Source organism: Amia ocellicauda, unplaced genomic scaffold (genome assembly GCF_036373705.1).
Source record: "Amia ocellicauda isolate fAmiCal2 unplaced genomic scaffold, fAmiCal2.hap1 HAP1_SCAFFOLD_77, whole genome shotgun sequence".
NCBI classification, from domain to species: domain Eukaryota; kingdom Metazoa; phylum Chordata; class Actinopteri; order Amiiformes; family Amiidae; genus Amia; species Amia ocellicauda.
Window position 1 is genome coordinate 310,001 of NW_027103004.1, and position 15,727 is coordinate 325,727.

At 43.3% G+C, this 15,727-nt stretch overlaps 12 non-coding genes and 1 pseudogene across 12 annotated transcripts; all 13 read right to left on the reverse strand.

Annotated features, from left to right (window-relative positions):
* Positions 1-662: 662 nt before the first annotated feature.
* LOC136743089 (5S ribosomal RNA) lies at positions 663-781 on the reverse strand. The gene has a single exon (XR_010815204.1). It is a non-coding gene; the product is annotated as a 5S ribosomal RNA (ribosomal RNA).
* A 1,055-nt stretch (positions 782-1,836) lies between these two features.
* Positions 1,837-1,955, reverse strand: LOC136743072 (5S ribosomal RNA). The gene has a single exon (XR_010815188.1). It is a non-coding gene; the product is annotated as a 5S ribosomal RNA (ribosomal RNA).
* Positions 1,956-3,010: 1,055 nt separating this feature from the next.
* Positions 3,011-3,129, reverse strand: LOC136743108 (5S ribosomal RNA). Its single transcript, XR_010815222.1, has one exon. It is a non-coding gene; the product is annotated as a 5S ribosomal RNA (ribosomal RNA).
* A 1,066-nt stretch (positions 3,130-4,195) lies between these two features.
* Positions 4,196-4,314, reverse strand: LOC136743073 (5S ribosomal RNA). Its single transcript, XR_010815189.1, has one exon. It is a non-coding gene; the product is annotated as a 5S ribosomal RNA (ribosomal RNA).
* A 1,055-nt stretch (positions 4,315-5,369) lies between these two features.
* On the reverse strand, positions 5,370-5,488 carry LOC136743109 (5S ribosomal RNA). Its single transcript, XR_010815223.1, has one exon. It is a non-coding gene; the product is annotated as a 5S ribosomal RNA (ribosomal RNA).
* Positions 5,489-6,554: 1,066 nt separating this feature from the next.
* LOC136743110 (5S ribosomal RNA) lies at positions 6,555-6,673 on the reverse strand. Its single transcript, XR_010815224.1, has one exon. It is a non-coding gene; the product is annotated as a 5S ribosomal RNA (ribosomal RNA).
* Positions 6,674-7,750: 1,077 nt separating this feature from the next.
* LOC136743209 (5S ribosomal RNA) lies at positions 7,751-7,869 on the reverse strand. The gene has a single exon (XR_010815317.1). It is a non-coding gene; the product is annotated as a 5S ribosomal RNA (ribosomal RNA).
* Positions 7,870-8,924: 1,055 nt separating this feature from the next.
* On the reverse strand, positions 8,925-9,044 carry LOC136743357 (uncharacterized; annotated as a pseudogene).
* Positions 9,045-10,110: 1,066 nt separating this feature from the next.
* LOC136743018 (5S ribosomal RNA) lies at positions 10,111-10,229 on the reverse strand. The gene has a single exon (XR_010815137.1). It is a non-coding gene; the product is annotated as a 5S ribosomal RNA (ribosomal RNA).
* A 1,066-nt stretch (positions 10,230-11,295) lies between these two features.
* On the reverse strand, positions 11,296-11,414 carry LOC136743019 (5S ribosomal RNA). The gene has a single exon (XR_010815138.1). It is a non-coding gene; the product is annotated as a 5S ribosomal RNA (ribosomal RNA).
* A 1,066-nt stretch (positions 11,415-12,480) lies between these two features.
* Positions 12,481-12,599, reverse strand: LOC136743203 (5S ribosomal RNA). Its single transcript, XR_010815311.1, has one exon. It is a non-coding gene; the product is annotated as a 5S ribosomal RNA (ribosomal RNA).
* Positions 12,600-13,665: 1,066 nt separating this feature from the next.
* LOC136743205 (5S ribosomal RNA) lies at positions 13,666-13,784 on the reverse strand. Its single transcript, XR_010815313.1, has one exon. It is a non-coding gene; the product is annotated as a 5S ribosomal RNA (ribosomal RNA).
* A 1,055-nt stretch (positions 13,785-14,839) lies between these two features.
* LOC136743297 (5S ribosomal RNA) lies at positions 14,840-14,958 on the reverse strand. The gene has a single exon (XR_010815402.1). It is a non-coding gene; the product is annotated as a 5S ribosomal RNA (ribosomal RNA).
* Positions 14,959-15,727: the final 769 nt, after the last annotated feature.

Genomic DNA, 15,727 nt, shown 5'->3' on the forward strand with positions numbered 1-15,727 from the left:
GTCATTTTGTTTAAAAAGCAGAAGAATCATTCAACAGGTTGCTGAGACAATTGTAAACCAGTAAAACATATGAAGAGAAACAAACCTTGAATATAAGTTCAGTTGTTTAAACATTTGACAAACTATGGTGAGGGGGTAAGAAAACACACAACCAGCAGCTTCTGTATTTCAATACACCAGAACCCAATTTTATTGGCGAGTCGGGTAGTCCATCATCACAGTTCGAGGGCAGGCATCATTTCAGTAATTTCATCCCGTTGCATTCACATCCGTGCCTTGAATGAGATTGAATGTGATCTTTACTCTCAAGTATATTCCCAAGTTTTACACTTTCGTGGTTTGCATGAATGGGAATGGAACCGTGTGTGTTGAATGAGGCTCCTTGTGAGCACTGAACTTTGTCCAGTGGAGTTCCTTTTTGTGTTGCTGTAATTTTGTCATTTCTTGATGAGAAAGATTAGGCAACATTTAGTCACTTCTAGCCATGATGCTCAATTTATTTATGAATGTACACTAGTTACTAGGGACCGTTGACGTTGGAGAACAAGATCTATTGTATGCCTGTGTATTTGGGGAAGTAAAATCTGAAATAATGATGAAATTGCGTGTATCCAAAGTTAAATCTCGTGATTTGTCGCCCTCTGTTGTGTAAAAGGTGCAAAAGCTTACAGCACCTGGTATTCCCAGGCGGTCTCCCATTCAAGTACTGACCAGGCCCGAGCCTGCTTAGCTTCCGAGATCGGACGAGATCGGGCGTATTCAGGCTAGTATGGCCGTAAGCCAGGGAGGCTGTCCCTGACGCTCTACTTAAAGGGAAGGCAATATCCGTTTCTGCCGTTCATACTTACAGTTGAACTATCTCTCTACTCTAAAGCCCGGGACACACCAGCGCGCCGCAGACAGTCCCTGCTAACATGCCACGTTGTGGCAACGTTGTGCGTTAGCTGGGGTGCCACACCAGACCGGAACTATATTTTACAAAACGAACACATTGTCTTGATAATACAGCTGTAATTGAGTGCCTGACACGCCAGTCAAGCGCAATCTTGAGAACGTGTGCATTTCAGTAAGGATTTCAATTGACATGCAGTGTGAAACTGAAAGGAGGTTGCATCACTATGATGCATAACATTGCATGTATTGTATTTTCAAGTGTGTGCATTCATCCTGTTGTTATTTTGTTTTGAAAGCAGACGAATCATTCAACAGGTTGCTGAGACAAATATAAACCAGTAAAACATATGAAGAGAAACAAACCTTGAATATAAGTTCAGTTGTTTAAACATTTGACATACTATGGTGAGGGGGTAAGAAAACACACAAATCCAGCAGCTCCTGTATTTCAATACACCAGAACCCAATATTAATGGTGAGTCGGGTAGTCCATCATCACAGTTCGAGGGCAGGCATCATTTCAGTAATTTCATCCCGTTGCATTCACATCCGTGCCTTGAATGAGATTGAATGTGATCTTTGCTCTCAAGTATGTTCCCAAGTTTTACACTTTCGTGCTTTGCATGAATGGGAATGGAACCGTGTGTGTTGAATGAGGCTCCTTGTGAGCACTGAACTTTGACCAGTGGAGTTCCTTTTTGTGTTGCTGTAATTGTGTCATTTCTCGATGAGAAAGATTAGGCAACATTTAGTCAATTCTAGCCATGATGCTCAATTTATTTACGAATGTACCCTAGTTACTAGGGACCGTTTACGTTGGAGAACAAGATCTATTGTATGCCTGTGTATTTGGGGAAGTCAAATCTGAAATAATGATGAAATTGCGTGTATCCAAAGTTAAAACTCGTGATTTGTCGCCCTCTGGTGTGTAAAAGATGCAAAAGCTTACAGCACCTGGTATTCCCAGGCGGTCTCCCATCCAAGTACTGATCAGGCCCGAGCCTGCTTAGCTTCCGAGATCGGACGAGATCGGGCGTATTCAGGCTAGTATGGCCGTAAGCCAGGGAGGCTATCCCTGACGCTCTACTTAAAGGGAAGGCAATATCCGTTTCTGCCGCTCATACTTGCAGTTGAACTGTCTCTCTACTCTAAAGTCCGGGACACACCAGCGCGCCGCAGACAGTCCCTGCTAACACGAAACGTTGTGGCAACGTTGTGCGTTAGCTGGGGTGCCACACCAGACCGGAACTATATTTTACAAAACGAACACATTGTCTTGATAAAACAGCTGTAATTGAGTGCCTGACACGCCAGTCAAGCGCAATCTTGAGAAGGTGTGCATTTCAGAAAGGATTTCAATTGACATGCAGTATGAAACTGAAAGGAGGTTGCATCACTATGATGCATAACATTGCATGTATTGTATTTTCAAGTGTGTGCATTCATCCTGTTGTCATTTTGTTTTGAAAGCAGAAGAATCATTCAACAGGTTGCTGAGACAAATGTAAACCAGTAAAACATATGAAGAGAAACAAACCTTGAATATAAGTTCAGTTGTTTAAACATTTGACAAACTATGGTGAGGGGGTAAGAAAACACACAAATTCAGCAGCTCCTGTATTTCAATACACCAGAACCCAATATTATTGGCGAGTCGGGTAGTCCATCATCACAGTTCGAGGGCAGGCATCATTTCAGTAATTTCATCCCGTTGCATTCACATCCGTGCCTTGAATGAGATTGAATGTGATCTTTGCTCTCAAGTATGTTCCCAAGTTTTACACTTTCGTGCTTTGCATGAATGGGAATGGAACCGTGTGTGTTGAATGAGGCTCCTTGTGAGCACTGAACTTTGTCCGGTGGAGTTCCTTTTTGTGTTGCTGTAATTGTGTCATTTCTCGATGAGAAAGATTAGGCAACATTTAGTCACTTCTAGCCATGATGCTCAATTTATTTACGAATGTACCCTAGTTACTAGGGACCGTTTACGTTGGAGAACAAGATCTATTGTATGCCTGTGTATTTGGGGAAGTCAAATCTGAAATAATGATGAAATTGCGTGTATCCAAAGTTAAAACTCGTGATTTGTCGCCCTCTGGTGTGTAAAAGATGCAAAAGCTTACAGCACCTGGTATTCCCAGGCGGTCTCCCATCCAAGTACTGACCAGGCCCGAGCCTGCTTGGCTTCCGAGATCGGACGAGATCGGGCGTATTCAGGCTAGTATGGCCGTAAGCCAGGGAGGCTGTCCCTGACGCTCTACTTAAAGGGAAGGCAATATCCGTTTCTGCCGTTCATACTTACAGTTGAACTGTCTCTCTACTCTAAAGCCCGGGACACACCAGCGCGCCGCAGACAGTCCCTGCTAACACGTCACGTTGTGGCAACATTGTGGCAACGTTGTGCGTTAGCTGGGGTGCCACACCAGACCGGAACTATGTATTACAAAACGAACACATTGTCTTGATAAAACAGCTGTAATTGAGTGCCTGACACGCCAGTCAAGCGCAATTTTGAGAAGGTGTGCATTTCAGTAAGGATTTCAATTGACATGCAGTATGAAACTGAAAGGAGGTTGCATCACTATGATGCATAACATTGCATGTATTGTATTTTCAAGTGTGTGCATTCATCCTGTTGTCATTTTGTTTTGAAAGCAGAAGAATCATTCAACAGGTTGCTGAGACAAATGTAAACCAGTAAAACATATGAAGAGAAACAAACCTTGAATATAAGTTCAGTTGTTTAAACATTTGACAAACTATGGTGAGGGGGTAAGAAAACACACAAATCCAGCAGCTCCTGTATTTCAATACACCAGAACCCAATATTATTGGCGAGTCGGGTAGTCCATCATCACAGTTCGAGGGCAGGCATCATTTCAGTAATTTCATCCCGTTGCATTCACATCCGTGCCTTGAATGAGATTGAATGTGATCTTTGCTCTCAAGTATGTTCCCAAGTTTTACACTTTCGTGCTTTGCATGAATGGGAATGGAACCGTGTGTGTTGAATGAGGCTCCTTGTGAGCACTGAACTTTGACCAGTGGAGTTCCTTTTTGTGTTGCTGTAATTGTTTCATTTCTCGATGAGAAAGATTAGGCAACATTTAGTCAATTCTAGCCATGATGCTCAATTTATTTACGAATGTACCCTAGTTACTAGGGACCGTTTACGTTGGAGAACAAGATCTATTGTATGCCTGTGTATTTGGGGAAGTCAAATCTGAAATAATGATGAAATTGCGTGTATCCAAAGTTAAAACTCGTGATTTGTCGCCCTCTGGTGTGTAAAAGATGCAAAAGCTTACAGCACCTGGTATTCCCAGGCGGTCTCCCATCCAAGTACTGATCAGGCCCGAGCCTGCTTAGCTTCCGAGATCGGACGAGATCGGGCGTATTCAGGCTAGTATGGCCGTAAGCCAGGGAGGCTATCCCTGACGCTCTACTTAAAGGGAAGGCAATATCCGTTTCTGCCGCTCATACTTGCAGTTGAACTGTCTCTCTACTCTAAAGTCCGGGACACACCAGCGCGCCGCAGACAGTCCCTGCTAACACGAAACGTTGTGGCAACGTTGTGCGTTAGCTGGGGTGCCACACCAGACCGGAACTATATTTTACAAAACGAACACATTGTCTTGATAAAACAGCTGTAATTGAGTGCCTGACACGCCAGTCAAGCGCAATCTTGAGAAGGTGTGCATTTCAGAAAGGATTTCAATTGACATGCAGTATGAAACTGAAAGGAGGTTGCATCACTATGATGCATAACATTGCATGTATTGTATTTTCAAGTGTGTGCATTCATCCTGTTGTCATTTTGTTTTGAAAGCAGAAGAATCATTCAACAGGTTGCTGAGACAAATGTAAACCAGTAAAACATATGAAGAGAAACAAACCTTGAATATAAGTTCAGTTGTTTAAACATTTGACAAACTATGGTGAGGGGGTAAGAAAACACACAAATTCAGCAGCTCCTGTATTTCAATACACCAGAACCCAATATTATTGGCGAGTCGGGTAGTCCATCATCACAGTTCGAGGGCAGGCATCATTTCAGTAATTTCATCCCGTTGCATTCACATCCGTGCCTTGAATGAGATTGAATGTGATCTTTGCTCTCAAGTATGTTCCCAAGTTTTACACTTTCGTGCTTTGCATGAATGGGAATGGAACCGTGTGTGTTGAATGAGGCTCCTTGTGAGCACTGAACTTTGTCCGGTGGAGTTCCTTTTTGTGTTGCTGTAATTGTGTCATTTCTCGATGAGAAAGATTAGGCAACATTTAGTCACTTCTAGCCATGATGCTCAATTTATTTACGAATGTACCCTAGTTACTAGGGACCGTTTACGTTGGAGAACAAGATCTATTGTATGCCTGTGTATTTGGGGAAGTCAAATCTGAAATAATGATGAAATTGCGTGTATCCAAAGTTAAAACTCGTGATTTGTCGCCCTCTGGTGTGTAAAAGATGCAAAAGCTTACAGCACCTGGTATTCCCAGGCGGTCTCCCATCCAAGTACTGACCAGGCCCGAGCCTGCTTGGCTTCCGAGATCGGACGAGATCGGGCGTATTCAGGCTAGTATGGCCGTAAGCCAGGGAGGCTGTCCCTGACGCTCTACTTAAAGGGAAGGCAATATCCGTTTCTGCCGTTCATACTTACAGTTGAACTGTCTCTCTACTCTAAAGCCCGGGACACACCAGCGCGCCGCAGACAGTCCCTGCTAACACGTCACGTTGTGGCAACATTGTGGCAACGTTGTGCGTTAGCTGGGGTGCCACACCAGACCGGAACTATGTATTACAAAACGAACACATTGTCTTGATAAAACAGCTGTAATTGAGTGCCTGACACGCCAGTCAAGCGCAATTTTGAGAAGGTGTGCATTTCAGTAAGGATTTCAATTGACATGCAGTATGAAACTGAAAGGAGGTTGCATCACTATGATGCATAACATTGCATGTATTGTATTTTCAAGTGTGTGCATTCATCCTGTTGTCATTTTGTTTTGAAAGCAGAAGAATCATTCAACAGGTTGCTGAGACAAATGTAAACCAGTAAAACATATGAAGAGAAACAAACCTTGAATATAAGTTCAGTTGTTTAAACATTTGACAAACTATGGTGAGGGGGTAAGAAAACACACAAATCCAGCAGCTCCTGTATTTCAATACACCAGAACCCAATATTATTGGCGAGTCGGGTAGTCCATCATCACAGTTCGAGGGCAGGCATCATTTCAGTAATTTCATCCCGTTGCATTCACATCCGTGCCTTGAATGAGATTGAATGTGATCTTTGCTCTCAAGTATGTTCCCAAGTTTTACACTTTCGTGCTTTGCATGAATGGGAATGGAACCGTGTGTGTTGAATGAGGCTCCTTGTGAGCACTGAACTTTGTCCGGTGGAGTTCCTTTTTGTGTTGCTGTAATTGTGTCATTTCTCGATGAGAAAGATTAGGCAACATTTAGTCACTTCTAGCCATGATGCTCAATTTATGTACGAATGTACCCTAGTTACTAGGGACCGTTTACGTTGGAGAACAAGATCTATTGTATGCCTGTGTATTTGGGGAAGTCAAATCTGAAATAATTATGAAATTGCGTGTATCCAAAGTTAAAACTCGTGATTTGTCGCCCTCTGGTGTGTAAAAGATGCAAAAGCTTACAGCACCTGGTATTCCCAGGCGGTCTCCCATCCAAGTACTGACCAGGCCCGAGCCTGCTTGGCTTCCGAGATCGGACGAGATCGGGCGTATTCAGGCTAGTATGGCCGTAAGCCAGGGAGGCTGTCCCTGACGCTCTACTTAAAGGGAAGGCAATATCCGTTTCTGCCGTTCATACTTACAGTTGAACTGTCTCTCTACTCTAAAGCCCGGGACACACCAGCGCGCCGCAGCCAGTCCCTGCTAACACGCCACGTTGTGGCAACATTGTGGCAACATTGTGGCAACGTTGTGCGTTAGCTGGGGTGCCACACCAGACCGGAACTATATATTACAAAACGAACACATTGTCTTGATAAAACAGCTGTAATTGAGTGCCTGACACGCCAGTCAAGCGCAATCTTGAGAAGGTGTGCATTTCAGTAAGGATTTCAATTGACATGCAGTATGAAACTGAAAGGAGGTTGCATCACTATGATGCATAACATTGCATGTATTGTATTTTCAAGTGTGTGCATTCATCCTGTTGTCATTTTGTTTTGAAAGCAGAAGAATCATTCAACAGGTTGCTGAGACAAATGTAAACCAGTAAAACATATGAAGAGAAACAAACCTTGAATATAAGTTCAGTTGTTTAAACATTTGACAAACTATGGTGAGGGGGTAAGAAAACACACAAATCCAGCAGCTCCTGTATTTCAATACACCAGAACCCAATATTATTGGCGAGTCGGGTAGTCCATCATCACAGTTCGAGGGCAGGCATCATTTCAGTAATTTCATCCCGTTGCATTCACATCCGTGCCTTGAATGAGATTGAATGTGATCTTTGCTCTCAAGTATGTTCCCAAGTTTTACACTTTCGTGCTTTGCATGAATGGGAATGGAACCGTGTGTGTTGAATGAGGCTCCTTGTGAGCACTGAACTTTGTCCGGTGGAGTTCCTTTTTGTGTTGCTGTAAATGTGTCATTTCTCGATGAGAAAGATTAGGCAACATTTAGTCACTTCTAGCCATGATGCTCAATTTATTTACGAATGTACCCTAGTTACTAGGGACCGTTTACGTTGGAGAACAAGATCTATTGTATGCCTGTGTATTTGGGGAAGTCAAATCTGAAATAATGATGAAATTGCGTGTATCCAAAGTTAAAACTCGTGATTTGTCGCCCTCTGGTGTGTAAAAGATGCAAAAGCTTACAGCACCTGGTATTCCCAGACGGTCTCCCATCCAAGTACTGACCAGGCCCGAGCCTGCTTAGCTTCCGAGATCGGACAAGATCGGGCGTATTCAGGCTAGTATGGCCGTAAGCCAGGGAGGTTGTCCCTGACGCTCTACTTAAAGGGAAGGCAATATCCGTTTCTGCCGCTCATACTTGCAGTTGAACTGTCTCTCTATTCTAAAGTCCGGGACACACCAGCGCGCCGCAGATAGTCCCTGCTAACACGCCACGTTGTGGCAACGTTGTGCGTTAGCTGGGGTGCCACACCAGACCGGAACTATATTTTACAAAACGAACACATTGTCTTGATAATACAGCTGTAATTGAGTGCCTGACACGCCAGTCAAGCGCAATCTTGAGAAGGTGTGCATTTCAGTAAGGATTTCAATTGACATGCAGTATGAAACTGAAAGGAGGTTGCATCACTATGATGCATAACATTGCATGTATTGTATTTTCAAGTGTGTGCATTCATCCTGTTGTCATTTTGTTTTGAAAGCAGAAGAATCATTCAACAGGTTGCTGAGACAAATGTAAACCAGTAAAACATATGAAGAGAAACAAACCTTGAATATAAGTTCAGTTGTTTAAAAATTTGACAAACTATGGTGAGGGGGTAAGAAAACACACAAATCCAGCAGCTCCTGTATTTCAATACACCAGAACCCAATATTATTGGCGAGTCGGTTAGTCCATCATCACAGTTCGAGGGCAGGCATCATTTCAGTAATTTCATCCCGTTGCATTCACATCCGTGCCTTGAATGAGATTGAATGTGATCTTTGCTCTCAAGTATGTTCCCAAGTTTTACACTTTCGTGCTTTGCATGAATGGGAATGGAACCGTGTGTGTTGAATGAGGCTCCTTGTGAGCACTGAACTTTGTCCGGTGGAGATCCTTTTTGTGTTGCTGTAATTGTGTCATTTCTCGATGAGAAAGATTAGGCAACATTTAGTCACTTCTAGCCATGATGCTCAATTTATTTACGAATGTACCCTAGTTACTAGGGACCGTTTACGGTGGAGAACAAGATCTATTGTATGCCTGTGTATTTGGGGAAGTAAAATCTGAAATAATGATGAAATTGTGTGTATCCAAAGTTAAAACTCGTGATTTGTCGCCCTCTGGTGTGTAAAAGGTGCAAAAGCTTACAGCACCTGCTATTCCCAGGCGGTCTCCCATCCAAGTACTGACCAGGCCCGAGCCTGCTTGGCTTCAGAGATCGGACGAGATCGGGCGTATTCAGGCTAGTATTTTCCGTAAGCCAGGGAGGTTGTCCCTGACGCTCTACTTAAAGGGAAGGCAATATCCGTTTCTGCCGTTCATACTTACAGTTGAACTGTCTCTCTACTCTAAAGCCCGGGACACACCAGCGCGCCGCAGACAGTCCCTGCTAACACGCCACGTTGTGGAAACGTTGTGGCAACGTTGTGCGTTAGCTGGGGTGCCACACCAGACCGGAACTATATTTTACAAAACGAACACATTGTCTTGATAAAACAGCTGTAATTGAGTGCCTGACTTGCCAGTCAAGCGCAATCTTGAGATGGTGTGCATTTCAGTAAGGATTTCAATTGACATGCAGTATGAAACTGAAAGGAGGTTGCATCACTATGATGCATAACATTGCATGTATTGTATTTTCAAGTGTGTGCATTCATCCTGTTGTCATTTTGTTATGAAAGCACAAGAATCATTCAACAGGTTGCTGAGACAAATGTAAACCAGTAAAACATATGAAGAGAAACAAACCTTGAATATAAGTTCAGTTGTTTAAACATTTGACAAACTATGGTGAGGGGGTAAGAAAACACACAAATCCAGCAGCTCCTGTATTTCAATACACCGGAACCCAATATTATTGGCGAGTCGGGTAGTCCATCATCACAGTTCAAGGGCAGGCATCATTTCAGTAATTTCATCCCGTTGCATTCACATCCGTGCCTTGAATGAGATTGAATGTGATCTTTGCTCTCAAGTATGTTCCCAAGTTTTACACTTTCGTGCTTTGCATGAATGGGAATGGAACCGTGTGTGTTGAATGAGGCTCCTTGTGAGCACTGAACTTTGTCCGGTGGAGTTCCTTTTTGTGTTGCTGTAATTGTGTCATTTCTCGATGAGAAAGATTAGGCAACATTTAGTCACTTCTAGCCATGATGCTCAATTTATTTACGAATGTACCATAGTTACTAGGGACCGTTTACGTTGGAGAACAAGATCTATTGTATGCCTGTGTATTTGGGGAAGTCAAATCTGAAATAATGATGAAATTGCGTGTATCCAAAGTTAAAACTCGTGATTTGTCGCCCTCTGGTGTGTAAAAGATGCAAAAGCTTACAGCACCTGGTATTCCCAGGCGGTCTCCCATCCAAGTACTGACCAGGCCCGAGCCTGCTTAGCTTCCGAGATCGGACGAGATCGGGCGTATTCAGGCTAGTATGGCCGTAAGCCAGGGAGGCTGTCCCTGACGCTCTACTTATAGGGAAGGCAATATCCGATTCTGCCGTTCATACTTACAGTTGAACTGTCTCTCTACTCTAAAGCCCGGGACACACCAGCGCGCCGCAGACAGTCCCTGCTAACACGCCACGTTGTGGCAACATTGTGGCAACGTTGTGCGTTAGCTGGGGTGCCACACCAGACCGGAACTATATATTACAAAACGAACACATTGTCTTGATAAAACAGCTGTAATTGAGTGCCTGACACGCCAGTCAAGCGCAATCTTGAGAAGGTGTGCATTTCAGTAAGGATTTTAATTGACATGCTGTATGAAACTGAAAGGAGGTTGCATCACTATGATGCATAACATTGCATGTATTGTATTTTCAAGTGTGTGCATTCATCCTGTTGTCATTTTGTTTTGAAAGCAGAAGAATCATTCAACAGGTTGCTGAGACAAATGTAAACCAGTAAAACATATGAAGAGAAACAAACCTTGAATATAAGTTCAGTTGTTTAAACATTTGACAAACTATGGTGAGGGAATAAGAAAACACACAAATCCAGCAGCTCCTGTATTTCAATACACCAGAACCCAATATTATTGGCGAGTCGGGTAGTCCATCATCACAGTTCGAGGGCAGGCATCATTTCAGTAATTTCATCCCGTTGCATTCACATCCGTGCCTTGAATGAGATTGAATGTGATCTTTGCTCTCAAGTATGTTCCCAAGTTTTACACTTTCGTGCTTTGCATGAATGGGAATGGAACCGTGTGTGTTGAATGAGGCTCCTTGTGAGCACTGAACTTTGTCCGGTGGAGTTCCTTTTTGTGTTGCTGTAAATGTGTCATTTCTCGATGAGAAAGATTAGGCAACATTTAGTCACTTCTAGCCATGATGCTCAATTTATTTACGAATGTACCCTAGTTACTAGGGACCGTTTACGTTGGAGAACAAGATCTATTGTATGCCTGTGTATTTGGGGAAGTCAAATCTGAAATAATGATGAAATTGCGTGTATCCAAAGTTAAAACTCGTGATTTGTCGCCCTCTGGTGTGTAAAAGATGCAAAAGCTTACAGCACCTGGTATTCCCAGGCGGTCTCCCATCCAAGTACTGACCAGGCCCGAGCCTGCTTAGCTTCCGAGATCGGACGAGATCGGGCGTATTCAGGCTAGTATGGCCGTAAGCCAGGGAGGTTGTCCCTGACGCTCTACTTAAAGGGAAGGCAATATCCGTTTCTGCCGCTCATACTTGCAGTTGAACTGTCTCTCTATTCTAAAGTCCGGGACACACCAGCGCGCCGCAGATAGTCCCTGCTAACACGCCACGTTGTGGCAACGTTGTGCGTTAGCTGGGGTGCCACACCAGACCGGAACTATATTTTACAAAACGAACACATTGTCTTGATAATACAGCTGTAATTGAGTGCCTGACACGCCAGTCAAGCGCAATCTTGAGAAGGTGTGCATTTCAGTAAGGATTTCAATTGACATGCAGTATGAAACTGAAAGGAGGTTGCATCACTATGATGCATAACATTGCATGTATTGTATTTTCAAGTGTGTGCATTCATCCTGTTGTCATTTGTTTTTGAAAGCAGAAGAATCATTCAACAGGTTGCTGAGACAAATGTAAACCAGTAAAACATATGAAGAGAAACAAACCTTGAATATAAGTTCAGTTGTTTAAACATTTGACAAACTATGGTGAGGGGGTAAGAAAACACACAAATCCAGCAGCTCCTGTATTTCAATACACCAGAACCCAATATTATTGGCGAGTCGGGTAGTCCATCATCACAGTTCGAGGGCAGGCATCATTTCAGTAATTTCATCCCGTTGCATTCACATCCGTGCCTTGAATGAGATTGAATGTGATCTTTGCTCTCAAGTATGTTCTCAAGTATGTTCCCAAGTTTTACACTTTCGTGCTTTGCATGAATGGGAATGGAACCGTGTGTGTTGAATGATGCTCCTTGTGAGCACTGAACTTTGTCCGGTGGAGTTCCTTTTTTGTTGCTGTAATTGTGTCATTTCTTGATGAGAAAGATTAGGCAACATTTAGTCACTTCTAGCCATGATGCTCAATTTATTGACGAATGTACCCTATTTACTAGGGACCGTTTACGTTGGAGAACAAGATCTATTGTATGCCTGTGTATTTGGGGAAGTAAAATCTGAAATAATGATGAAATTGCGTGTATCCAAAGTTAAAACTCGTGATTTGTCGCCCTCTGGTGTGTAAAAGGTGCAAAAGCTTACAGCACCTGGTATTCCCAGGCGGTCGCCCATCCAAGTACTAACCAGGCCCGAGTCTGCTTGGCTTCCGAGATCGGACGAGATCGGGCGTATTCAGGCTAGTATGGCCGTAAGCCAGGGAGGCTGTCCCTGACGCTCTACTTAAAGGGAAGGCAATATCCGTTTCTGCCGTTCATACTTACAGTTGAACTGTCTCTCTACTCTAAAGCCCGGGACACACCAGCGCGCCGCAGACAGTCCCTTCTTACACGCCACGTTGTGGCAACGTTGTGGCAACGTTGTGCGTTAGCTGGGGTGTCACACCAGACCGGAACTATATTTTACAAAACGAACACATTGTCTTGATAAAACAGCTGTAATTGAGTGCCTGACACGCCAGTCAAGCGCAATCTTGAGAAGGTGTGCATTTCAGTAAGGATTTCAATTGACATGCAGTATGAAACTGAAAGGAGGTTGCATCACTATGATGCATAACATTGCATGTAGTGTATTTTCAAGTGTGTGCATTCATCCTTTTGTCATTTTGTTTTGAAAGCAGAAGAATCATTCAACAGGTTGCTGAGACAAATGTAAACCAGTAAAACATATGAAGAGAAACAAACCTTGAATATAAGTTCAGTTGTTTAAACATTTGACAAACTATGGTGAGGGGTTAAGAAAACACACAAATCCAGCAGCTCCTGTATTTCAATACACCAGAACCCAATATTATTGGCGAGTCGGGTAGTCCATCATCACAGTTCGAGGGCAGGCATCATTTCAGTAATTTCATCCCGTTGCATTCACATCCGTGCCTTGAATGAGATTGAATGTGATCTTTGCTCTCAAGTATGTTCCCAAGTTTTACACTTTCGTGCTTTGCATGAATGGGAATGGAACCGTGTGTGTTGAATGAGGCTCCTTGTGAGCACTGAACTTTGTCCGGTGGAGTTCCTTTTTGTGTTGCTGTAATTGTGTCATTTCTCGATGAGAAAGATTAGGCAACATTTAGTCACTTCTAGCCATGATGCTCAATTTATTTATGAATATACCCTAGTTACTAGGGACCGTTTACGTTGGAGAACAAGATCTATTGTATGCCTGTGTATTTGGGGAAGTCAAATCTGAAATAATGATGAAATTGCGTGTATCCAAAGTTAAAACTCGTGATTTGTCGCCCTCTGTTGTGTAAAAGATGCAAAAGCTTACAGCACCTGGTATTCCCAGGAGGTCTCCCATCCAAGTACTGTCCAGGCCTGAGCCTGCTTAGCTTCCGAGATCGGACGAGATCGTGCGTATTCAGACTAGTATGGCCGTAAGCCAGGGAGGGTGTCCCTGACGCTCTACTTAAAGGGAAGGCAATATCCGTTTCTGCCGCTCATACTTGCAGTTGAACTGTCTCTCTACTCTAAAGTCCGGGACACACCAGCGCGCCGCAGACAGTCCCTGCTAACACGAAACGTTGTGGCAACGTTGTGCGTTAGCTGGGGTGCCACACCAGACCGGAACTATATTTTACAAAACGAACACATTGTCTTGATAAAACAGCTGTAATTGAGTGCCTGACACGCCAGTCAAGCGCAATCTTGAGAAGGTGTGCATTTCAGTAAGGATTTCAATTGACATGCAGTATGAAACTGAAAGGAGGTTGCATCACTATGATGCATAACATTGCATGTAGTGTATTTTCAAGTGTGTGCATTCATCCTGTTGTCATTTTGTTTTGAAAGCAGAAGAATCATTCAACAGGTTGCTGAGACAAATGTAAACCAGTAAAACATATGAAGAGAAACAAACCTTGAATATAAGTTCAGTTGTTTAAACATTTGACAAACTATGGTGAGGGGGTAAGAAAACACACAAATCCAGCAGCTCCTGTATTTCAATACACCAGAACCCAATATTATTGGCGAGTCGGGTAGTCCATCATCACAGTTCGAGGGCAGGCATCATTTCAGTAATTTCATCCCGTTGCATTCACATCCGTGCCTTGAATGAGATTGAATGTGATCTTTGCTCTCAAGTATGTTCCCAAGTTTTACACTTTCGTGCTTTGCATGAATGGGAATGGAACCGTGTGTGTTGAATGAGGCTCCTTGTGAGCACTGAACTTTGTCCGGTGGAGTTCCTTTTTGTGTTGCTGTAATTGTGTCATTTCTCGATGAGAAAGATTAGGCAACATTTAGTCACTTCTAGCCATGATGCTCAATTTATTTATGAATATACCCTAGTTACTAGGGACCGTTTACGTTGGAGAACAAGATCTATTGTATGCCTGTGTATTTGGGGAAGTCAAATCTGAAATAATGATGAAATTGCGTGTATCCAAAGTTAAAACTCGTGATTTGTCGCCCTCTGTTGTGTAAAAGATGCAAAAGCTTACAGCACCTGGTATTCCCAGGCGGTCTCCCATCCAAGTACTGTCCAGGCCTGAGCCTGCTTAGCTTCCGAGATTGGACGAGATCGTGCGTATTCAGACTAGTATGGCCGTAAGCCAGGGAGGGTGTCCCTGACGCTCTACTTAAAGGGAAGGCAATATCCGTTTCTGCCGCTCATACTTGCAGTTGAACTGTCTCTCTACTCTAAAGTCCGGGACACACCAGCGCGCCGCAGACAGTCCCTGCTAACACGAAACGTTGTGGCAACGTTGTGCGTTAGCTGGGGTGCCACACCAGACCGGAACTATATTTTACAAAACGAACACATTGTCTTGATAATACAGCTGTAATTGAGTGCCTGACACGCCAGTCAAGCGCAATCTTGAGAAGGTGTGCATTTCAGTAAGGATTTCAATTGACATGCAGTATGAAACTGAAAGGAGGTTGCATCACTATGATGCATAACATTGCATGTATTGTATTTTCAAGTGTGTGCATTCATCCTGTTGTCATTTTGTTTTGAAAGCAGAAGAATCATTCAACAGGTTGCTGAGACAAATGTAAACCAGTAAAACATATGAAGAGAAACAAACCTTGAATATAAGTTCAGTTGTTTAAACATTTGACAAACTATGGTGAGGGGGTAAGAAAACACACAAATCCAGCAGCTCCTGTATTTCAATACACCAGAACCCAATATTATTGGCGAGTCGGGTAGTCCATCATCACAGTTCGAGGGCAGGCATCATTTCAGTAATTTCATCCCGTTGCATTCACATCCGTGCCTTGAATGAGATTGAATGTGATCTTTGCTCTCAAGTATGTTCCCAAGTTTTACACTTTCGTGCTTTGCATGAATGGGAATGGAACCGTGTGTGTTGAATGA